The 25,635-nt window shown below is 41.8% G+C and overlaps 1 protein-coding gene across 4 annotated transcripts in view; it reads right to left on the bottom strand.

Moving 5' to 3' along the window:
* The window catches only part of DNAJC5B (DnaJ heat shock protein family (Hsp40) member C5 beta), a 157,823-nt gene extending 135,842 nt beyond the window's left edge, over positions 1 to 21,981 (bottom strand). For 2 of the 4 annotated variants that reach the window (XR_010317767.1, XM_003408329.3), the window contains exons 1-2: positions 21,745 to 21,981; positions 21,012 to 21,261 (exon numbers count right to left, since the gene is read on the bottom strand). The gene's annotated coding sequence lies outside the window, so the exon portion shown is untranslated. Of the gene's footprint in view, positions 1 to 4,125; positions 5,118 to 12,543; positions 18,917 to 21,011; positions 21,262 to 21,744 lie in introns of those variants that run through there. The other 2 variants (XR_010317768.1, XR_002785182.2) reach the window with 2 other exon arrangements.
* Positions 21,982 to 25,635: the final 3,654 nt, after the last annotated feature.

The raw sequence follows: 25,635 nt of genomic DNA, 5'->3' as shown, positions 1-25,635 counted from the left end.
AAAATTAATCCTTCTGGTGTTTGCTTGTCATTCAAGCATAACTTTTCTTCTACTCACACCCACTGGTTTTTTTGTTCAGCTCCAGCAAGTTTTTGGCAGTGGTTCCATCAATGGCTAGCTGAGTAGGGAGAGTCCTGCCAGTGGGACTTAAGCAACATTTTGCAGGGAGTGAGGGCAAGGAGTCTGATTAAGCTGATATCAAAAATCAAAGAATCTCAAAAGTATATAAAAAGCATAAGGATCACTGCTGTTACGGTTTTAACGTCACTGAAAGTTTAGATAGGGAAACTTCTCCTTTATGTCTCTCATATCCTGGAGAGCACTGACCTTTCTTTTGCCCTTTAATATTTTTGTTTATTTATTCCATAAATGTGAGTTGAGGGCCTGCTTTGTGGGAGGCTTGAGACATGCAGGGCAAAAGAAACACGGTCGCAGCCTTAATGGAACTTAGTCTACTGTGGGGCTTCCAAATCCACAGACAATGGGGCTATCCTGGCATCTGCAAGTGTGTGTGTGTAAATGTGATATACTGCACCTACTGTTCACACTCTTCCTTGCACACAACAACAGCACTTGGGGAAAGTGTCAGGGAGAAGAGGAGAGAAACCTCAAAATGAGGCACTCACTTCTCAAACAGCTGGGCTCACAAAGGCAAGCAGTGATGCAAATAGTCCAAAACCCTCCTGCATTCGACTTTGGCATACATGATGCATATTGAGAGGCAGAGATTTCACTTCTTCCTGGGCTCTTACGTAGCCAACCCATCTATCTAAACTCCTACCTCTTCTATTAAGTCTTTCTGATAATTCCAGCTCAGAGCGATCTTATTTTCCTGTTTTCTTACTTCCTATAGTGTTTGGACTCATAACCAGTTGTCATGGAGTCGATTCTGATTCCCAGCGACCTCTTGTGTGTCAGAGTAGAACTGTGCTCCATAGGGTTTTCCATGGCTGATTTTTTGGAAGAGGACCACCAGGCCTTTCTTCCAAGGCACCTCTGGGTAAACTCGAACCTCCAACCTTTTGGTTAACAGGCGAGAACATTGTTTGCACCACCAGAAGCATCTAATTCTTAGATGTCTTCCTGTGCTTCTTGAGGGCAGGGACTGAATTTAATGCTTTTTTATATCCCCTTCGGCTCATCGTCTGGGGCAGACCAGACACTCTGTAACCACTGACTGAACTGGCATGAATGCTCTACTCAGGTTAATATTAAACTTAGTTTGCATTCTCCGGCCATAAACCACAGTAATTAGAGGGACATTGATGTAGGCGCAGCCCTGAAAGTATCAGTAATGGAATAGATCTCATCTGGTGGTTGCAGGAAGTAGACAATACCTAATAAAACTCTAATAAATTAGGTCAAAACCGACCCAGGGAAGACTAGAGCTGGAAGAGTTTATACAAAAATCCTCTGGTGCAGTCTCCTTATTTTACGGAAAGGAAACCAAGGCCCTTAGAGGTCACAGCTTTGCTCAAGGTTACATTAAATTAGTGATACAGCCCATACCAGGAGCCACGGTTCTTGACCAAGTCTGCGTTGAGGGAAGATTCCAGGGCTTCAAATCTGTTCTAAGCGGTTCAGTCGTGGCTGAGGGAAATAAGGGCAGCTTACACATTGCACAGCAACCAAATCTCTTGCCAGTGGGATTTTGATTCCAGTAGGAAACAAGCAGGGATGCCCTACTCAAAAATGGCGGCCGGCCGTACCACTTTGAATGTGTGTCGCTCTCCACAGTCCTGCCAATAACCGCACATCGCATGACAGGCCTGTGGAAAGCGACACACATTCAAAGTGGTGCGGTCGGCCGCCATTTTTGAGTAGGGCATCCCTGCCTGTTTCCTACTCAAAAGACGCACAAGAGATTTGGTTGCTATACAACAAATACACTGCTCTTGTTTCCTTGGCCATGACTGAACTGCTTAGAACTTTCAAAACCCTGCCTTGTTTCCAAGAAGTCAGGCTGGGGAGCTAACTGGCTATATACTGAACCCTGTCTTTGCCGAGTCCTCATAATGCCAGGTACCATCTTTAAACCCATTTTAAGGTTCCTGGCATCTTGCCAGGTGCACCTCATACACAGTAATACATTATTTAATCTTCACAACATATCCAAGAGAGTTCCAGCAGAATAGAGAAACAGAACCAGTCGGATGTGTGTGTGTGTGTGTGTGCGTGCGCACGCACGGATGGAGACTTGGTGGTACCCTGGTTAAGAGCTCAGCTGCTAGCCAAAAGGTTGGCAGTTGGAATCCACCAGGTGCTCCTTGGAAACCCTATGGGGCAGTTCTACTCTGTCCTATAGGGTCGCTATGAGTCGGAATTGACTGAACAGCAACAGGTTTGGTTTGGGTTCCATTCTGACTACTCCATCATAAGTCAGTTCTGACATAAGTCGAATACTTCATTTTTTTTTTTTTAGTTTTGATTATTATTGCTTTTTATTATCATTATCTTTATAAATCCAATCTTTATTTGTCTTTGGGGGTTGGCATGAGAATGATAACATCAGCAAATTACATACTGCAACATTGTATGTAGTACATATTTACTAACGATAAGATGTACAAAAAAAGGATGGTTGTAAGTGCAGTCCATCGTAACTTGAATACATTATAAGTTGGTGACTACCCGTGTGTGTGGATCCCTGGTTAAGAGCTCAGCTGCTAACCAAAAGGTCAGCAGTTGGAATCCACTAGCCACTCCTTGGAAACCCTAGGGGGCAGTTCTATTCATTCTACTCTGCCCTACAGGGTTGCTATGAGTTGGAATCGACTCGACGGCAATAGGGGTGTGTGTGTGTGTGTGTATGTGTGTGTATACTTGTATGTATATGGAGATATATACACACACATACAGAGAGAGAGATTTATTGCAAGGAATGGACTTATGTGATATTTTGGGGGCTGGCTAATCAGGGCTGAAATCTGTAGGGCAGGCCACCAAGGACAGGATGGATCTCTTGAACACAGCCTAGAGCTATTGGCAGAATTTCTTTTCCTTCAGGAAGCCTCAGCCCTGCTCTTAAGACCCTTCTATTGATGGAATCAGGCCCACCCAGATTATCTAGGATAATCTCCCATACTTAAAGTCAACTGATTATGAACTTTAATCACATCTACAAAATATCTCCCAGCAACACTGTGATGGTTAAGATCGTGTGTCAACTTGGCTGGGCCGTGATTCTCAGTGTTTATATGTGATCACCCTCATGATGGGATCTGCTGAGTAGCCAGTTAGTTGAAAGGAAGTTTCTTGGGCATGTGGCCTGCTTCTGAATATGTGACATCCTGGCTTTTGCCCTCTCTGGATCCTGCAGCTGCCTCCTGTTCTTGGGACTTAACCTAGCAGCTTATCCGCCGATCTTGGGATTCATTAACCTTCACAGCCTGTGAGCAAGAGTCCTGGTCTCCTACCTGTCGATCTTGGGTTGCCAGCCCTTGCGGATACTTGAATCAGGAGAAGCCTCTATCCTGATCCACAGATTTGGGACATTTCAGCCTCTACAATCGCATGAGCTGTTTCCTTGATACATATATATATGCTTTACTAGTTTTGCTTCTCTAGAGAACCCAGCCTAAGACAAACGCCTAGAATAGTGTTCAGTTAAATAACTGGGGACTGCAGCCTGGCCAAGTTGATAACATAAAACTGACCATCACAGGTACCCAAGTCAGAGGGCTGATTAGTGGCAGAGCCAGGCCCCCAGGCCCATGCTGCCTGTCTCCATAGTCCAGGTCTGAGCCACACAGTGTGTGGTGTCCGTGTGCCAACTTAGGCATGTTCTCACTGCTCTGACTCCCAATTTCTTTCCCCTGTGGAAAAAGAAAACCATATCTATGGCTCAGGGTTGGTATGTGAAGTATATGAGAAAAAGTGAGTTGCTAGCACATAGCAAGAACCCAACAAATGTTAGTTTTCTTTTGGTCCCCTTTGCACTACATCACCCACCCACCCACCCACCCACCCACACACACACACACACACACGCAAGTTGTGCTACCTGTTCAAATTAAAGTTAATCCCACAAGACGAACCCTGGCTCAGGTGCGGGTTTTTGTTTTTTGAAACCTTACACAAACATTGCAATTTCAATGAGTAGCATATCTGTGACCTCCTCCATGTATCCTTGGACATTCTTTCTAATTTACCCCATCTCCCTTACCCTCTTTGATGCCTATCTTCCAAGAGATTGTTTTGCTTCCTTTGTCGTTATTGTTAGTTCTCATCAAGTCATCTCCAACTCATGGTGTCCTTATTTATAACAGAACAAAAATTTGCCTGATCCTGGACCATCCTCACAATCTTTGGTATGTTTGAGCCCACTGTTGCAGCCAGCATGTCAATCCATCTCATGGAAGGGTTTTCCTCATTTCTGCTGACTTTCTACTTTAACAACATGATGCATGTTGCCCAGTTAGGGTCTGTGCCCTGGAGCAGTCGAGCCAATGAAACATACTCCAAGTCAGGAAGAGTAAGAAAGTTTATTTAGGAGACGTTTTTTGATACACCACCAGGAACCTGACAGCAACACAGCCTGTCTCTATGGAGTCCCAAAGAGCAATTTTACATTTGAGCTTATACAGGATTTTTACAAGGGTTGGAGGTGTCTTTGTAGCCTGCAGATGGCATGGTCAGAGGAGTTATTCATTACAAGATAGTGACAAAAGACTCTATTAGACTAAAGAGATACACGTCAGACATCTCCTTATCAGGCTAAAGATATACACATCAGACATCTGGGCTCTGATTTCCCTGTGGGGGGTTGTAAGTCACAGGTGGTCTAACGAACAAAGTTATTTGCATCAGATCAAAACAAAGAACAAAGTCATTAGCATTTGGTCAAAACAAAGCCATTAACAAAGGTATGTGAAGGAGGAGAAGGCAGGCAGAGGAAAGAGAAAAATTTATAGTTTTATCATGGCGTTAGTTATGTCAAGCTCTCAGTCAACCATTTTGAAAAGGAGAAAACATGCTGGGGAGTATTAGGTCGCAATGTCCTTTTCTAGAGGTTGGTCTTTCCAAAGCAAACAAGATGAACTCTCACCATCCTCACTTCTAAGAAAAATTCTGGCTGTACTTCCTCCAAGATGGATTTGTTCATTCTTCTGGCAGTCCTTAGCAAAGTATAGAAAATATAAATTGCAAAGTAGAAGAGGACAAATGGATTGATTTTGGCTCTTGCTCTCCTACCTTTGCTTCTACCTTATTTGAATTTAGATCTCTTTTCCAATAAAAAGATATTTCTGCCTTTTTTTTTTTTTTGCCTTTATGCAATAGTTGTAAGAAATAATCTAGTGTGTGTGGACACTTGGTAGAAATGTTCCCAAAAGGCACTGTCCTTCTACTTCTGGAAATGTTGAAGGTTGTCTGCAAGGGCAAGAGAATTCGATTTGTTGGAAACTCTTTTGTCCCCCTTGCCTTAAGTTGGGTGAAAAGGGAGTTGATTATTCCTGTTGTGTCTCAAGATAAGGGCAGTCAAACTCCAGCTCCAATAACCAAGTGGCACCACCTGATATTTTGCAGTTTATCTGCCCAAACTTGAAACCAACAATTTTAGAATACCTTCTTGGCCTTGACATTAACTTCACTAAATGACACTATTTCTTCCTGCTGGAAAGTCACCACTGCATGTTTCTCTATACTACAAAACCTGCTTCAACGTGCATCCCAAATGCATCTTGTGAGAGCATCTCTGCACCTCATCCTAGTGCAGCTGGAGAAAAATACGTTATATGTAGAAATATGACTTCCACATGTGGTCCCACACATGAGCCCTCTGTGCCATTTATCTTACCTTTCTCTCCCTAAGTGGTTATTCCAAACTGCCATTCCTCTTCCTAAATCCCTCTGCTCAACCACTGACTCTATACCTTACTCTCAGAAGATGACCTTTCCATCTCCCTTTCAGAGAAACTAATGCGCTTGGCTGCTAACCAGAAGATTGGGGGTTTGAGTCCACCCAGAGGTACCTCAGAAGAAAGACCTGGTGACCTACTTCCAAAACAAAGCCATTGAAAACCCTGTGGAGTATAGTTCTACTCTGACACACATGGGGTCGCCATGACTTGAAATTGACTCCATGACAACTGGTAGCGAATAAAAACGCTCTTGACTTGCTGACTTATCACCACCTGCTCTCCCACTAAAATTTTCTTGTCTGCCCTCTCCTTCTTTCTCTCCAGTCTCAAAAGAAGGGTTATTCCTTCTTGTCTTGTTCAGGGTAAATCCCTTCATCTATGCCTCCCCCCAATATTCTCTATCATTTCCATTCTGGAATTTTACACTCTTCACTCTAGATCCTACCCAACTGCCTTTAAAGAGGTTTGTCTTATCCATCAGGAAAGAAGGATCGGGGTGGGGGGGGGTGGGGAGAAAAGGAAGCAGAAAGGAGGGAGGAAGGAAGGGCAGAGGGTGAGAAAGGGGAGGGAAGGGACTAGTTCTCCTAGCTATTGTCCTATCTCACTCTGCTTCTCACACAGGCTTCTCAGGGGAGTTACTCTCACCTTCCATCCCCTTTGAACACACTGAAATATGCCTTTTGCTATCACTATTCCACTAAAGATACTTTTGCTCAGGTCATCCATGACCTCTCAGTTGTCAAATCCAATGTATACTTTCCATTCCTTATCAGACACCTGGCAGTCCTGAAAAATTTCCCTAACTTCCAGTACCCCCTACACTCCTGGTTCTCTTCCATGCCTCTGACAGTCTCTTATTCTTCGACCTCTCCCTAAGCATCTGTCCTGACTCTTATTTTCCTTTTATTCTATTCTTTCTTCCACTGATGTCAAGGTCTCACCAGTACTTCTAACTGGCTCTTTTCCTCAGAGCCAGAGACCACTGGACTTACAAAAGCTGCTGCAGCAGTTCTCTGAAGCTCAAGGAATCTCGGCAGATGATAAATACTTTCCACCCACTCCTTAGAGCCTTCTTCTTGGGCTTGGCTCCCACTCCCTCTTCCTAGGATCCTTGCTCTCTGCTAAGCCCCTTTACATGCATGACTTATTTAGATGATCAGCCTGGTTTTGATTCTACTGTAACAGCAAAAAAACTATTAATGCATGAGTCCTCCCAACCTTTCTCCTCCTCCTGCCTCTAAAAGGATCCTGACTTTGCTGGCTTCATTTCTTCTTCTCCCTCACCCTCCAGAGAAGCCTCTTTCTGCCTGACCAGACAGTTCCTTGGAGATTTTGTGATGTAGAATAGGGAGATGTGGGAGATAGGAATGGGAGCAGGTTTTTCAGGAAATACAAGAGTTGGAGGAGCAGTGTGTGATGAAAAGAAAGTAAGTGGGAACGAAGCGGGCTTTTAAAGCAGCATTGTTATGGTCTATGCGTTCACTCAAAGTTTAAAGGAAATGCAAGCAAATAAAATAACTTGCATTATTTTGACAGTACTTTCTGGTTTATGCAGGGTTTTTTCCCTAAGGATGTACCACAGGACTTTCAAGTACGTCATTCCTTTCCCCAAAGCTTGGAACCGTGGGCTCCCCCTCAGACCTCTACTGCTGCAATTTAAGGGCAGATATGCCCCTCCTCTGCCAGTCAGGCTTCCTAATAGTGCCTGAGCCTAGCTGGTCTGGGGGGGAGGGTCCAAGTGCTCATCCGGACCCATATATAAGGCTCTAGGTTCTGATTGTGGATCTCCGATTCAGCTCTCCCTCCTGAACTCCAGACCAGAACACTGAACTGCCCACATTTTCATGTAGACCTTTCATGGAACCCGCACATTTGGCTCGTCCCTAACTTTTTATCGTTCACCCCTTCCTCTGAATATCACTCCCCTTATGTCCCTCAGTAAAGAATATCACTCTCAACCGAATCAGTTCGTGCAGAAAACTGGTCGTTATCCTTTTGCTAACCGCTCTCACCCAAATGGTTGCCAAGCTCTCACCTACTTCTTTAACATAGACACTGAACTACTTGCGTTTTCTCAAACTCTTGAAGTTTTCTCACGTTATGTCATTGAAGAGTCTGTTGCTTTTCATTCAATGTCTTTCCATTCCCCACTTCTGCTCAACTGTTAAAAATCATATGATGTTTAAACATCACCTCTTCTTAGAAGCATTCCTTGTTTGTCCCAAGTAGACCTGATTACTTTATCTTTTGTACTAACTCAGTGCCTTAAATTTTCTAGTAGTAAGGCAGTTATCAGGGGCAGTGGTAGTTCAGTGGTAGAGTTTTTGTCTTCCATGTGGGAGACCCGGGTTCGATTCCCAATCAATGTACCTCAAGTGCAGCTACCACCTGTCTGTGGAGGAAGCTTGCAGATAGTTATGATGCTAAACAGGCTTCAGTGGAGCTTCTAGACTAAGACAGAATAGGAAGAAAGGCCTGGTGATATAGTTGCAAAATATCACACAATAAAAACCCTATGGATCATAACGGTCCAGCTCACAACTGATCATGGGGATGATGCAGGATCGGGCAGTGTTTTGTTCCATTGTGCACGGAGTCACAATGAGTCAGGGATTGATTTAATGGCAGCTAACAACAATTTTAACAATAAGGCAGTTATTGCAATGTACAGCAATTATTTTATTTATTCTACTCTCTCTGCTCCTAGACAATGAAATCATTGAGGAAGAAAATTGTATCTTATTTTTTAATCTCTAGCACCCAGCATGATGTCTGTTTTCTAGTAATTCCTGAATAAATAAACATTTATTAATTAATTGAGTGAGTGAACAATAAATTTGTGAGGTAGTCAGGAATCCAAATTTAAAGATAGGAAAGATAGGCTTCACAAAGTTAAGTAATTTGCCCAAGGTTACACAGCTACTAAGTGAGGGAGCAATGGTTTGAACCTAGCCTGTCACTACAAAGTCTGTGCGCTTTTTTGTTTTGTTTTCTCAAAATCACATGACCTCCTAGCTGGTCAACGATATTGTTATACTTTAGAAGTTTATGTAGAAACTCTCTTTGGTGGCAGTGATAATATTGTCCCTCTTTATGGTGACATTTTTAAGACATTCTCCTAGAGGCACCTCAGGGATGCAAGAAGCATTTTAACAATTCTGTGTTCAGTGCATATTTTTATACTCATCTTTGAAGTTTGCCAGAAAATTCAGAGTTTTGGAGCCTTTCTTCAGCATTTATTTGCCAGATCCTAAGTGATGATATTGTTGGAAAGTAAATCAAAGTTGGGATTCCCCAGGCATACCCACTGTCAGGCATGGAAGATCAGTCACCAGCACCAAGGGGAACCCCAAGCAAAGTAGGTGGAAGAGATTATTTTGAAGAAAATTAATGAACACAGTAGAGCTAGTTTTTTGGACAGCAATGTTTTTCATTCAATGTTGTTGTTAGGTGCCAGCAAGTTCAGCTTCAACTCATAGCGACCCTGTGTACCACAGAACAAAACAGGACCAATAAACCTGGTCCTGCACCACCCTCACAATCATTGTTATGCTTGAGCCCATTGTTGCAACCACTGTGTCAATCCATTTTCTTGAGAGTCTTCCCCCTTTAGCTGACCCTCTACGTTACGCAGCATGATGTCCTTCTCCAGTGACTGATTCCGCCTGATACCATGTCTAAAGTATATGAGCTGTAGTCTCACCATCCTTGCTTCTAAGGAGCATTCTGACTGTGCTTTTTCCAAAACAGATTTGTTCATTCTTTTTGCAGTCCATGATATATTCATTATTCTTGGCCAACACTATAAATTCAAAGGTATGAATTCTTTGGTCTTCCTTATTCACTGTCCAGGTTTCACATGCATATGAGGCGATTGAAAACACCATGGCTTTGGGTCAGGTGCACCTTAGTCTTCAAGGTGATATCTTTGCTTATTAACACTCTAAAGACGTCTTTTGTAGCAGATTTGCCTGATGCAATGCACCATTTTATTTCTTGACTGCCATTTCCATGGGTGTTGATTGTGGATCCAAGTAAAATGAAATCCTTGACAACTTCAGTCTTTTCTCCATTTATCATGATGTTGCTTATTGGTCCAATAGTGAAGATTTCTGTTTTCTTTATGTTCTTTATATTCAGTAAATCCTCACAATTACTCTGCAATGACCTCTCTGTCAGTTTCTCTGAAGTCAAGTAGAGCAGCCATCAATGTCCAATGAATATTCTCTTTTCAGCTTCATTTTTGAACCTGCATCCTACTCTTCTACTGTAATTGCTGCCTAGGGCCATGTGGCATGTGATGCCTCTATATATTATCTCAAGAAAGAACAAAGAAAAGAGTCCACACTCTTTAAAAAAAAAAAAAAAAACCATTGGTCCTCCCCTTTTGGAGGGTAGAGTAAAGAGAATGAAATCAATGTTATATTTTTGTTCAGTCTGACAAGAATGTGAGGTAATATATGGTGGAATTTTGGTCATTTAAAAAAATTGTACCACTTTCCTAAGTAGTGAAAGACACCCATATTCTCTGTTAGCAGAGCAAGGAGCAATGTAGCAATGAACACAGATCAGTCATTGTTAGGATGTAAAGTATGCACAATCCCTTTATTCCAAGGAGGGTAAGCCTTACAAAATCTTCATTGCCAAATAGGCGTTTATCTTTCCAACAACCAAGGTGACAGGTGAAAACGTACATGTTTTCAACACTATTTTATTTAACCATTTGGAGGCAGCAATCAGTAGCTCACAATTGGATGGGGTATATAGAGAGGAAGTAATGGAGATTCTTTTTTCTTATAGTATTTTTTTTTATTGTAATTTAGATGAAGGTTTACAGAACAAACTAGTTTCTCATTTAACAGTTAGTATTTTTTACACATATTGTTTTATGACATTGGTCAATAACCCCATGACATGTCAGCACTCTCCCTTCTCAACCTTGGGTTCCTGGTTACCAGCTTTCATGTTCCCTCCTGCCTTCTAGTCTTTGCCCCTGGGCTAGTGTGCCCTTTTAGTCTTGTTTTTTTTTATGGGCCTGTCCAATCTTTGGCTGAAGGGTAAACCTCAGGAATGACTTTATTACTGAGCTAAAAGGGTGTCTGGGGACCATACTCTCAGGGTTTCTCCAGTCTCTGTCAAGCCAGTAAGCCTGGTCTTTCTTTTTGAATTAGAATTTTGTTCTACATTTTTCTCCAGCTCTGTCCAGGACAGTCTATTGTGATCCCTATGAGAGCAGCCAGTGGTAGTAGCCGGGCCTCATCCAGTTGTACTGGACTCGGTCTGGCGGAGGCCGTGGTAGAGGTGGTCCATTAGTCCTTTGGACGAATCTTTCCTTGTATCTTTAGTTTTCTTCATTCTTCCTTGCTCCTGAAGAGGGGAGACCAGTGGAATATCCTAGGTGGCCATTCACAGGCTTTTAAGACCCCAGATTCTAGTCACCAAAGTAGAATGCAGAACATTTTCTTTATAAATTATGGTATGCCAATTGAGCTAGATGTTCCCTGAGACCATGGTCACCACAGCCCTCAGCCCAGCAATTTGGTTCCTCAGGGAGTTTGGATGCGTCTATGGAGCTTTCAGAACATTGCCTTGGAAAAGTTGTGCTGGTCTCCCCAGTATTGTGTACTGTCCTACCTTCACCAAAGTTACCACTTACCTATGGTCTATTTAGTGTTTTTCCCTCCCCACCCCTCCCCTTCCTTGTAACCATCAAATATTGGTTCCTTTTGTATGTAAACCTTTTCATGAGTTTTTACAGTAGTGATCTCATATGATATTTTTCCTTTTGTGACTGCCTTATTTCACTCAGCATAATGCCCTCCAGATTCATCCATCTTGTGAGATGCTTCACAGATACGTTGTGCTTTATCATTCCATCATACTTCATTGTGTGTATATACCATAGTTTGTTTATCCGTTCATCTGTTGATGGGCACCTAGATTGTTTCCATCTTTTTGCTATTGTGAACAATGCTACAATGAACATAGGTGTGCATATGTCTCTTCATGTGATGACTCTTATTTCTCTAGGATATATTCCTAGGAGTGAGATTGCTGGATCATATGGTATTTCTATTTCTAGCTTTTTTTTTTTTTTAAGAAAGCACAATATCGTTTTCCAAAATGGTTGTATCATTTTGCATTCCCACCAGCAGTGCATAAGAGTTCTGATTTCCCAGCAGCCTCTCCAACATTTGTTATTTTCTGCTTTTTTTGATTCGTGCCAGTAACGCTAGGGGTAACATGGTATTTCACTGTGGTTTTGATTTGCTTTTCTCTAATGGCTAATGATCGATTTCCTCATGTGTCTGTCAGCTGCTTAAATGTCTTCTTTAGTAAAGTGTCTGTTCATTTCCTGTGCCCATTTTTTAACTGGATTATTTGTCTTTTTGTTGTAGAGGTGTTGGGTTTTCTTGTAGATTTTAGAGATTAAACCTTTGTCTGATTGGTAATAGCCAAAAACTTTTTCCCAGTCTGTAGGTTCTCTTTTAACTCTTGGTGAAGACCTTTGACTTGCGTTAAGTATTTAATTTTTAGAAGATCCCAGTTATGTAGCTTATCTTCTGAAGTTTGTTTGTTGTTGGCTATGGTTTGTATCCTGTTAATTCTGTGTATTAGGGCCTCAAGCATTGATCCTATTTTTTCTTCTATGAATTTCATAGTTTTTGGCTTTACATTTAGGTCTTTGATCCATTTTGAATTAGGTTTTTTTTTTTTAATTATTATTATTCTCTCTTTGATTTCTTCTATTAGTGGTTTTTAAGCAGGGTGTTATTCAGTTTCCATGGAATTTTTTTTTTTTCCCCCTCTCTCTTCCTGTTGTTAATTTCTACTTCGATGGTGCTGTGGTCAGAGAAGATACTTTGTTTTATCTCAATGTTTTGGATTTTGTTGAGGGTTACTCTGTGGCCTAAGATGTGGTCTATTCTGGAGAAAGTTCCATGTACACTGGAAAAGAATGTGCACTTTGCAACTGTTGGGTGGAGTGTTCCATATATGTCTATGAGTTCCAGTTGGCTGATTGTACCCTTTAGCTCTTTTGCATCTTTGTTGAGTTTCTTTCTAGATGTTCTGTCCTTTACCGAAGATGGTGTGTTGAAGTCTCTTAGTATTACTATGGAACTGTTAATTTCTCTTTTCAGTGCTGTTAGAGTTTGTTTTATATATTTTGGAGCCCTGTCATTGGGTGCATAAATGTTTATTATGGTTAAATTTTAATGATGGATCATCCCTTTAATCATTATATAGTGCCCTTCTTTATCTTTTATGGCAGATTGTGTTTTAAAGTCTATTTTATTTGAGATTAGCATTGCCACTCCTTTTTTTTGGTAGTTATTTGCTTGATACATTTTTCCATCTTTTTATTTTTAATAAATTTACATCTTTATTTCTAAGGTGTGTCTCTTGTAGACAGCATATTGATGGATCTTGTTTTTTTTTTTTATCCATTCTGTCACTCTCTGTCTCTTTATGGGGCATTTAGGCCATTTACATTCAGTGTAATTATTCATAGGTGTGAGTTTATTGCTGTCATTTTGTAGTGCTTTTTTTTTGTGGTGCTGACATTTCCTTTGTTCCTGTTACTGTCTTATGCTGAATTCCATTTGTTTGTGGATTTTTCTTTTTTTTTTTAGATTTTGTTTTTATTGAGACTTTATGTTTTTCTTCTTTATTTTGATGAGTTGGTTTGTTAAATTTCTTTGTGGTTACCTTGAAATTTACCCCTATCTTCCTAGATTTGAACCAGTCTATTATTACTCGGTATCACGTTGCCTTCCTCTCCATTAGAAAGTTCTATACCTACACCAGTTATTCCCTCTTTTATTGTTCTGACATTTTTATCATTTACAGATTAACCTCTCTGGTTCCCTGTTGTAATTCTTTTGGTTTTCGATAGTCCTTGAGAGTTCATTTCCTAGCTTTGTATCTGGCTGATACAATCTTATACAATCTTGTATCCTAGCTTTGGGCTGTGGTCTCAGACTGAAGGACTCCCTTTAATAATTCTTGCAAGTTTTGTTTGGATTTTACATATTTCCTTAATTTCTGTTTATCTGGAAATGTCCTAATTTCACCATCATATTTGAATGAGAATTTTGCAGGATATATTGTTCTTGGTCAGCATTTTTTTTTTTTTTCTTTCAAGGTTTTATATATGTCATACCATTGCCTTCTTGTCTGCATGGTTTGTGCTGAATACTCAGAGCTTAGTCTTATTGTTTCTCCTCTCTATGTGACTTTTTGTTTTTCTCAAGCTGCTCTCAGGATTCTTTCTTTGTCTTTGGTTTTAGCGAGTGTGATATTGATATGCCTTGGTGATATTCTTTTGGGGTCTATCCTATATGGGTTTGGTTGAGCTTCTTGGATGGTCAGCTTTTCTTCTTTCATGAGTTTTCCATTTTCTCTCCCTGTTCTGGAACTCCAATCACTTGTAAACTTTTGCTTTGGATTGTATCCACATAGTTCTCATGGTTTCGTCATTCTTTTTTCTGATCTTTCCTCAAACAGTTATATCCAAGTGTTTGTCTTCAGTTTTGCTGGTTTTGTCTTCCATCATTTGAAACCTGCTCCTCAGCCCTTCTATGACACTGTCCATTTCTGAAATTTTGTTGTTTATCTTTTGGATTTCTAGTTGTTGTTTTTGTTTGATTTCTACTTGTGAATTTATTTAGACATTTTGTTCATGCATTATTTTCCTGAATTATTCCACTTTTTTACCTGTATTTTCTGTGAATTTGTCTGCCTTTTCCACGAATTTGCCTATTTTTTCCTCATTTTTGTGTGCTTTTTGCTTCAACTCTTGGATAGCTCTGAATATTAGATATTTGAATTTCCTGTCAGGTAGTTTTAGTGCCTTTTCTCCAACTGGAAAGTCATCTGGTGTTTTATTTTGGATGCCTACTAGAGCCATCCTGTACTGGTTTTCAATGTTTTGATATTGTCTGCTGTCTTCGAGACATTCAGTAGTTGTTTTCTTCATTTATTGATTGTAGATTTATTTGTTTCCTTCTACTTTTTTTTTTTGGTTTTATTTGGTTATGTCTGAGCAGTCTGCGTGTTCTTTGTTGTTTGCTCATCTGTGTTTATGATACTTTTCTCCTCTTTGTCCAATGGACAGGGCCAGTCACTTAGCTATGGTGAAGCAGGGTAGGTCCAGCTGAAGGGGCAGGGCTGGGATGGGTTGTTTGGTACATATACTAGGGCCAACAGGGCAGGCCAGCAATCAGTGCAGGGCAGGTTCTAGTAGGCCATGCCTGTGCTGCTCAGGGGTATGATGTCCAGTGCATGGTGCTGGTAGGCAGGAATGAGGGGGTAGGTTGTGATGTGTGGAGCTAATATAGGTAAGGGAAAGAGAAGAGCGAGGAGAGAGAAGCAGGAGCCCAAAAGAAAAAAGTACTAAGGCAGCTTGTATTGGAGTGGAGAGATGAGAAACTGAGAAGTGGAAAAAAGAAAAGAGAAGGGTAAAAGAAAAAGAAATAACTGGATAAAAATTTGGAAAGAAAGAAAAGAAAAGCCTGCAGTGGTCCCACCAGTGTGGCTGCAAAGACCACAGAAGTGGCTCCCAGGCTGCAAAATATAGCCTGGCTAGAGGGGGTATAGATATCACACAGTTCCAGGTATTCAGGAGATAGGGAAAGAAGGGAAGTATAGAGAGACAAGAATGGAGAAATCAAGAGAGACAGAAAGGAAAAAACAGAGAAAGAAAGAAGAATTAAATGCCCCCGGGGCTACACAGACTGGGGAAGTGGCTCCTAAGCCATGCAGTGCAGCCTGGCTAGAAGGGGCTCCCCAGCCATGAAAAGAAAAAGAAAACAAATGAATAAACAGAGTAGAACAAAGCAAAACAAAACAAAGTGGGGGGGGAGGCCCCAGGAATCCCACCAGTGTGGTGTCGTGGGCCAGGGGAGTGGTTCCCCAGTCTAGTGGTGCTTCACAGCCTTTCAAGAAGAAGCAAAGATGGCACATGGAGCCAGGTGTTCAAGAGAAAGGAGGGGGAGGTGATGGGAGGTACGGAAGAAACCAAAAGAAACAGAAAAGAGCAACATTAGCATCAGACAAATGGCACTCAGGGAGACAGCCAGTGTGGGTGGGGTGAATCCCAAGTGGCCTGGGCCGAAGCTCTTGCCTTCTGGCCAAGAGACTGCAGCTGGCTGGAAGCAGAGGAGGCCAGGAGGTGGGGAAGAGAGAAGGGTGGGGGTTAGGAAAGGGTGTATCTTTGGTTACAGAGTGCTCTGTCTCCTGCTGGGAACCTCGTGAAGCTACTTTCCTGTACTCCCTGTGGTCAGGTTGAATCCAAGTAGCATGGACACTGCACTTCCTGGCCAGCTGAGCCACTGCTGCCAGCCAGGAAAAGCAGAGGTAGAGCAGCGGGGAGAGGATGGGGGTAGGAAAGCGTGTATTGCTGGTTACTGGGTGCTCTGTCTCCTGCTGGGAGCTCCATGAAGCTCCTTTCTCATGCTACCTGTCTGCTGATCTCTGACAGGAGTCCAAGATGGCGAATCCATGCTGCATTAGCTGATAGGAGACCTCTGCACGTATATCTCCTCGCTCTCTGTTCTCTGTAAGTTTCTTATTCCATTCAGTGCTTGGCTGAACTCTTTGTCTCTTCATTTGACACTTTGGGTTTCAGGGTTGACATCTGTCCCTGTTTTACTTAGCTTTTTGGGTCTTTGCCGTGGAGCCATGGCATGGTGCTTCTGTCATTGGCGCCATGTTGTCTGCAAGTCTCCAGGAGATTTTTATTATTTGTTCTACAAACATTTCCTAAGCACTTTCTATGTATCAGGCACTAACTATGTGTTACAGACACAGAGATTAAACAAATACAGTTTCAATAGGAGCTGTGCAAGGTCTTCTACAGAAGAGTGCAAGGTCATGGCAATTACATACCAAGTGACAGGGGCTGTAACAGCAAAAAGCATTGAGACCACAGAATACATTGGAGGCACCTTATTGTAGGGATAAGGTTGAAGGAAAACTTTCAAGAGGTGGAACTTAGGCTGTGTCTTGAGGTCAAATGGGACTTAGCCAGGTCAAGAAGAATATTCCAGGCAGAGGAAGCAGCAACCAAAGAAGAAAGTATGAATCTCCTTCAGGGAACTGAAAGAATTTGCAGAAGCAGGAACTTGGGGGCTGGGAGTGAAGATAGTGGGAAGTGGTGGGGAACAGGTCAGGTACAACAGAAGTATCAGCAGGGAAAGAGCAGAGAGAGGGGGCTCTGTGAAACATTCTCCCCAGCTTCTTGTCTAGCTATAGTGGAGCCAAATGTCTCTGAGTGGAACACTGCAATTTTCTAGGTATGCCCACTTCTCAGACTTCTGAGAGAATCTTTCCCTCAAAATCCCTACAGTCTGCTCAGGAACCCTAGGAGGTAGGACAAGTGGTCCCTCTCCACCCTAACCCTCACTCCAGGCAGCACTTATCCAGAGGCCTCCATTCCAAATGGGAATGGGCCTTCTCAAGAATCCAAACACTGCAGTCTTCACTCCCCATCAAGGCCAGCCACCAATGGCAAGGTTGCCCCAAGCTACAGAGTAACAATCCACATTGCATCACTGTGTGATTGTGCACCCACTGGGCAGCGACAAAGTACACAGTGTCTGATTCATGTCTTTCAGCCCATTGCTTCTGATAATTGTTTAGTAAATCCACACATACATATTGATTCTTTTGAAATATTGTTTAATGATGACTGATAGATGCTTAATAAATGTTTAGAAATAGAATTACAATTGGGCTCTGTCTTAGTTATCTAGTGCTTCTATAACAGAAATACCACAAGTGGATGGCTTTAACCAACAGAAATTTATTCTCTCACAGTTTAGGAGGCTAGAAGTTCTAATTCAGGGTGCCAGTTTTAGGGGAAGTCTTCCTGTCTCTTTCAGCTGTGGGGGAAGGTCTTGGCATCAATCTTTCCCTGGGTCTAGGAGTTTCTCAGCACAGGGACCCCAGTCCAAAGGACACACTCTGCTCTTGGCTGTTCTTTTTTGGTGGTGGGAGGTCCCTCCTCTCTGCTCACTTCTCTCTCCTTTTATCTCTTGTAAGACATAAGTTGTGACTCAGGCAAGGGTGGTGCACACTACCCTAGTCCTCATGAACACAATCTAATCACGTCTCATTAACGTAGCAGACAATTCACTCCCAGATGGGACCATAACCACAGGCATAGAGGCTAGGATTTATAACACATAATTATATCAGATCACAAAATGGAGGGCAACCATACAATACTGGGAATCATGGCCTAGGCAAGCTGACACAACTTTTTAGGGGACACAGTTTAATCCATGACAGGCTCTATGCTGGGGTAAAAAATAAAGGGAAGGGAAATGGGGCAAAGAGAATGGGTAAGGAGAGCAGAAAGAATGTGGAAAAATAATCATCAATATTAACCTGTTGAGTGCTAACTAAATCACAAATTCTGGGCTAAGTAGTATATGTACATTATCTGATTTAATATCTACAAAAACTTACGATAAAAAATAGACATTATTATTGTCCCTATTTAACAGGTAAGGAAACTGAGGCTCAGGGAAATTAAGCCATTTTCCTAAGGTCAAGTGAATGTTTTTCTAACTTCAGAACCAGGATTTTTATTTGTTATATCTACCTTCTGGTAAGAGAAAGAAGCTGCAGGGCTTCTTTATAGACGCTTTAGTCCCAGTTATTGAGAAGGAGCAGCCAAAGATTCTGCCTTATCTTTTAATAACATAAAAGTTTAACACTTTCTTGGAAAACTTAAAAGAAATCAGTGAACCTCGCCACTTTTCAACAACCTGCACAATTTTTCCTGGACATTCAGATCACCTTGTCACACACACACACACCACTTCCCCTGCCCCTTGCTTATCCTAGTCTTCATTTACAATCCTTTTATACTATCCGTTTTGACCACCAACTTCCCAGGAATGGTGAGTGTATGTATACTTTTCAGGGTGCTCTGGCTTAGCATGGAGGCCAAAGATTGGGATCTGGTTTCTAACATGACACTCCGATGCTGACTATTGCCCACTTTTGATGTACGTTTTCTCACAGTGTAGGCTTGGGACTTCCCACTGCATATGAGAAAAAAAAAAAAAAAATTAATGGTTTTATTGTAGTAAAAACATATATAACAAAAATTAATCAATTCCACAGTTTTTACACGTATAATTCTGTGACATAGGTTACATTCATCATGTTGTGCAACCATCACCACAATCCATTTCCATATTTTTCCACCACCATTAACAGAAGCTCAGGGCTGCCCAAGCTAAGATTCCTGCTTCCCCACCCCCCACCACCACTGGTAACCTCTAATAAACTTTGGATTCTATGCATGAGAAAAATTTTTCGATAGAATTATGTGTGAATGAAGAGTGGGTGGCTTTAAAAGCATTAATTCATCAATGTACTTTGTCTATCAGATTGTCAAAAGCCCCATGAGAAGATCTATTTAAAGATTAAATATGAGTTCGTAAGAAAAGCTCAGGATTCGCTATGCCTAAGTGGGTTTTAACCTTGGTATGTGCTTGTATGATTCATGTATAGATACATTTTATGTGTAGTGGCATATTTCAGAGTAGGTTAATTAGGATCAAAAGAGTGGATAAAAATGAGGAAAATTTATCCATATGTCACAATGCCTTATAAACATAAGCTTAATCCATAGTTAAAAGTAATAAAAGCAAATGCAATAGGCTATTCTCTTTTATAATTTCTTATGTGGTCCAATGGTAATGGTTACTTAGTTGAACTGAAGTACTAATTTAAAAAGTAGTTTTAAGCAACAGGTTTTAAAACTCATATTTAGGCTTATGCTTTCAGTCACGCATTCACTGAAGTAGTTACTGAGGACCTGTCTCATACCGGCACCATTCCTGGGAGTGAGGATATACTAGGGAAGAAAACAAAGGTGTTTCCTCATGAAGCTTATAAATTCTAGTGAGAAGAGACAGACATAGACTCATAAACGTCTGCATCGAGTGGGAAGAAAACTAAGCAGAGTAAAGGTACAGCGATGGAGCACTGTCATTTTAGATAGGGTCAGGGAAGGCCTCCCTGGTGTGGTAACATTTGAGCAGAGACCTGAAGGAAGTGAGCCATGGAGAGAACTGAGGGTGGAAAGTTCTAGAACACAGAAGCTTTGCAGGGAACTGAGGAAAAATTATTCTAGGCAGAAAACAAACAAACCCGTTTCGTCAAGTCAATTCTCACTCATGGCGACCCTGTAGGAGAGAGTAGGCCCTATAGGACAGAGTGGAACTGCCCCAAAGAGTTTCCAAGAAGCATCTGGTGGATTCATACTGCCAACCTTTGGGTTAGTGGCCATAGCTTTTAACCACTACGCCACCAGGGTTTCCATTCCAGGCAGAAGGAGTAGCAAATAAAAAGCCCTGAAGTAGGAGGCTGTTTGGCATGTCTGACGGACTTTGAGGAAGCCAGGCTAAAATACTTAGGATCTACAGTTCAATTAACCAGAAATATATAAGCATTTAGTTTTAATTTTCTGATAAACTGGTGATTGAGCAGAAACATCTTTTTCTTTCAATCCATATTAAAAATCTTTCTAGGTTTCTTGCTTGGGCTAAGTTATATGTAATCAGCTTTATTTACTTTTTCATTCTTTCTCAAATGTCCATCCCATGCCAGGTTTGGGGTTGGGGGCGACGTTAGGGGATGGGCACGCAGCGGTGAGCAGGTTCCTGCCTTGATGAAGTGTATAGGGTTGAAGAACTTGCGGTGCCTCACCATGTTCATTTTTATGATACAGTACGGAGCAGCTTAGGGGCCAGGACTGGGATTCAAGTAGAATGAAGGCAGGGAAACACCGAGAAGTAAAAAGAGGGCCAGATGGTAGGAAGGAATGGGAAAGTCTTGTGGGCAGAGAAATCTCAGACTCCAAGAGGAGGAAGGTGGGGAGTCGGGCTAAGAAACCTGGGGACTGGGGAGTCAGAGACCCACCAGACAAAGGGTTTGGACATCGGGGTCAGGAATCCTAGCTAGACATCTCAGTTACAAGGGCTATGCCAAAGCCAGCAGATGCCCTCAGCAAGAAAGCATAGGAAACCGGCTGTGTCTCTGCCTCTTAGGCTGGGCTCTCTAGAGAAGCAAAACTAGTAATGTGTGTAAATATATATAGAGAGATTTTATATTAAGGAAACAGCTCACCCGATTGTAGGGGTTGGAACGTCCCAAGTCCTTGGGTCAGGATAGAGTTCCTTCCCAATTCACGAAGCTGCAGAAGCTGGTGAACCCAGGATGAGCAGGTTGGAGAGCAGGGATCTCATTCACAAGTTGTGACAGTCGAGGAGTCCCAGAAGTCAGCAGGAAGACCGCAAGGTTTCTCCTGAGTCACTTAGCTGCAGGGGTTGGTGAACCCAAAGTAGGCAAGCCGGGAAGGAGGACTCTTGCTTGCAGGCTGTGAAGATCGGCAAATCCCAAGATGGACAGGTAAGCTGCTAGCTCAAGTCCCAAGAACCAGAGGTCAGGCAAGAGACAGCTGCTGGATCCAGAACAAGCCAACAACTTTTGCAAGGCAAGCAGGAAGAAAGTAGGCAGCAGAAGGTAGAGAGATGAAGACTGAGGGAGCAGTAAGTCGCCACAGGCCCCACACCCACCAGTACCACTCAGCGGGTTCCATCATGGGAGTGATCACACACCCAATTTCAACAGGAAAGTGATCACAACATTATACAACTGCCAAAACACTGAGTATCATGGCCCAGCCAAACTGACACAAAATCTTAACCATCACACTGCCAATAGGACTCAAAGTTTGGTGTGGAGGGTTTTCACACCTTCTGTCAGGGCCAAAGGACAAGACCTCAATTCTTCTGTTGTGCACAAGCCACAAGTTAAAAATTCCTACGAAGGCAGGGATCTGATCGCCTTATTCACTCACCACAGAGTGCTTCCTTGTTGAGTTGAGTTGCCCAGTTGCTGACTGATTCCCTGATAGATCCCATCCAGATCTGCTTTCCAGCACTGGTAGTTGACTGGCTTCAGTACTCAGCTGCACTGTCAGTTGCTACTCCGTCTGCACCCTTCTTCACAGCCATCTCTCCTCCCCCATGCTTCTGACTGACAAGTACTTTCATTCTAGGAAGTGCCGGAGAAACAGTGTTCTCAATAAATCTCTTCTATTCTGTTTGATTTTTTTTTTTTTTTTTTTTTTTGCCTGTCTTTTCCTTCTTGTAGTGCAGTGTCCAGAGCAATCAAGAAAACTTAGCATTTAATTTTAATTTGAATCTGGCTAATCAAGATTTTTCCTCCAGTCATTTTGTTGTACTGTGGTGGCCTGCATGCTGCTGTGATCCTGAAAGGGATGTCTCCAGTATTTCAAATACCAGCAGTGTCACCCATGGTGGACAGGTTTCAGCAGAGCATCTAGGCTAAGACAAACTAGGAATAAAGGCCTGACAATCTACTTCCTAAAAGAAGCTAATGAAAACTTTATGGATCATTGCCCAACTTACTTGCTTTGAACATGTCATCAGGAAGGCTCAATCGCTAGAGAAGGACACCACGTTTGAGGAAGTAAAGAGCCACTGAGGGCTAGAGAGACCTTCAGTGAGATAGACTGGCATAGTAGCCACAGGAAGGACAATGGCAATTGGGCAATATTTCATTCTGTTGGGTACCAAAGCTTTTCTTGTTAATAATTTTTTTTCTAATTAAAAAGGAAATCATACTCCACACAGAAAAATCAATAAACACAGTTACTTTTTTTACCTCTTAAAATCGAATCTTCTCAACCTCAAGCTGACCACGTGCATGGAAATCACCCTTAGCTCAACTTAAGCTTCAGATAGCATCAGCTCTGTAGCAACAGGCATGACCAGGCCAAACTAGGCTTTGTAAAAGCATTCTGGAAAGTCTAACCTGGTTGTTTGGGCTCTGTCTGGCACCAGCATCTTGACTGTATCTGTTAGTTCCTGTCTATCCAGGTTAGGTATCTGTCTATAATAATCTATATAGAGCTTCTTTAACCTTAGGGACCTTGCAAAGGATCTGTTGGGAATAACTGGACTCTTTAGAAAAAGAACTGCACCTAAAGTTTACTAAACAAGTAACTGGGATGTAAACATATAGGTGATTCTGGATACTCTCTGGTTCTTTCTCACTCAAGGACCGGTGGCAACACATTAGTCAATGTGGTTGTGGGCATCATCTCAGCCATTATCTGACCTGGATCCTCTTCTCCCAGATTTTGGGATCCACTTCTGGATATTTCATCCACTTGCCATGAAATGTCCCCTTTTTGTTCCGAGGGCCATTACCAACCTCAAAAAGTTTTCAGGCTTCACTTATGCCAAGTAAAGACTGTAGATATAGAAGCAGTTGCCCCTCCCTCTGAAACACTATAAATCCTCCTCTAAGCAACACCATCACAGTTTCTGTGCCAAACATAGCCTGGGTAGCAGCATCAGAGGGGCACTATTCTTTAAACACTTTATGGTCAATATCAGTGGGCTACATGTTGTCTGCCTGTTACATGCTTCCATTCACATCCTACTGCCTCTACCTCAACTCAACGTATAACGTTAAACTAATCAACTTCTTCCTAAAACCTTCTTGATTTCCTATTTCTGTTGCATATTTTCCCCATTACCAGGATTGAAGCATCTTTGAGGCTCCCACGTCTTGGTCCTCTATTAGTTGATAAGTCCTAACTGTGTTTATACTTTCTACTTTCTTCCATAGTTGCAATTTTTATTCCATACCCACTGCCACCATTTCAATGTATGTGCTGTTACTTCATGGTTGATGAGATGGTCCTGGGCCCTTTTTTAAGCTCTCTCGCCTTCAGTGCAGTCTATGTTCTTAGGTCAGGTTATTATTCTTCCTCAAACACTGCTGTAGTCATGTTACTCTTCTGCTCACAAATTTCCGATGGGTCTCCATTACTGAAAGGATAAATTCCAAGCCCCTTTCTTTGGCAGGTAAGGCCCTATGCTGCCTGGCACTAAGCTACTGCTTTAATCTTACCTTTTAATTCTCACCTACCCTCAGCTCCAGTGAGATATTATCCACTGGCCTTTCCTCCAACATGCCTTGTACATTCCACCTTCTCACCTATGCGAAAGCCACTTCTTTCACCTAGCTGACTAACCCAGTAGTTGTTCTCAACCTTCTTTTCCCTTACCATTTCCTACTGTACAGGCTGGAAAAACTAAATATTCTGTTTCCCAATCTTCTCTGTAGCTGGGGTCAATCATGTGACACAGTTCAACACTTTGAATGCTATAATATCTGCTGCTACTGCTGTTGTGTTTTACTTCTAGAAAAAATAGAGTAATTAGTGTAGAAATGGTAAATTCAGTAAATGGGGGCTTAATGCCAAAAGAGGAGTAGTGTTACAGTTTCTGTTTTATTCAATGAAATTAAAGATTCTTGTCTAAGAAACATAGTGTCTATTCTTGAAAATACGTTAAACTTTTCCTTGTTTGACTGTTGGGAATGTTGTTTTTTTTTTCTTTTTTCCTTCTTTTCTTCCTCCCTCCCACCCCTTCCTTCCTTTCTCTTTCTTTGGTTTGATGGAGGAAAGAGAAGGGAGATGGGATTGCATTTTTGGCTTCTCACAAATAAAGGAACAGTTGAAGTTCTGTCCTTTACCTCTTCTGATAAGTAAAGGATAGTGACTCTTTTTTTTAACACCTACCAGCTACATTTCTGTTCATTACCCTGCCTAGCACAGATATGCTAGTCACTATTAGTCATAAAGGAAACCCTGGTGCCATAGTGGTTAAGGTCAGCAAAAGGTCAGCAGTTTGAACCCACCAGGCACTCCTTGGAAACTGTGTGGGGCAATTTTACCCTGTCCCATAGGGTCACCATGAGTTGGAATTGACTTGACTGCAACGGGATTGGTTCTTTTTGTTTTTTGTGGTTTTTTTTGGTTTAGTAGTCATAAAACTCAAGACTTTGTTTACTTGGATTTCAGCAGATCTCTTCATAGGAATGTTGTTATTTTGGTCAGAGTGTGCTTAGGGGGTTACCAAGTCAAATTGCCCAACCCACAAACTGCTGAACTTTAGTCCACCAAGTAGTATCTACAGAAACTGAAAGGGTCATTTAGAAAGACTACATACGGTTAAAGACACCCGTGGTTAACATCAAAAAAGAAAGAACGAAAGCCCAGAAGCCCTATATCCATTCTGGGAACAGTTTTACTTCTCTTTCTTAAGAGTAAAGTGTTTACCAAAGCCAAATAAAATGTGTCTGAACAAAAGAGGCTATAATTCAGGAACCACTGCAGAGATAAACTCATGCAGCAATGATGTTTGATGCCTTTGCAAATTTGACAAATTTTGGCTTAATAATCAATACTTTTCTAGAAGTTCTTATGGAAATATTATTCCCTGAAAGATTTCAATCCTGGCATTTATAAAGAACATCAGTTTCAAAAAGGAAACGCAGTTATATTTACTTCTCAACCCTTGTCACATGTTTAACCACGCTGGCGTTGTTTGCGCAGTGTTTTAGACACCTGCTTTTAAAGCCAAACTCCAGTCTTAAATATATCCGATACGTATAAGAGGAGCCTCTGGGTGACACAAATGGTTACGTGCTGGACAACTAACCAGTAAAGGTTGGTGGTTAAAACCCATCGACAGACGCCTCAGAAGTAAGGCCTGGCAATCTGCTTCGGAAAGATCACAGCTGTGAAAACCCTATGGAGCGGTTCTACTCATCACACTTGGGGTCACTAGGGGACAAAATTGACTTGACGGCAACTAACAACAAAATGTGTATAAAGAGTGACCGTATTTGTACATAACCAATGGAGAGT

This window comes from Loxodonta africana, chromosome 14 (genome assembly GCF_030014295.1).
Source record: "Loxodonta africana isolate mLoxAfr1 chromosome 14, mLoxAfr1.hap2, whole genome shotgun sequence".
Classification (NCBI taxonomy): domain Eukaryota; kingdom Metazoa; phylum Chordata; class Mammalia; order Proboscidea; family Elephantidae; genus Loxodonta; species Loxodonta africana.
This window is presented reverse-complemented; position numbering and strand designations above follow the sequence as displayed.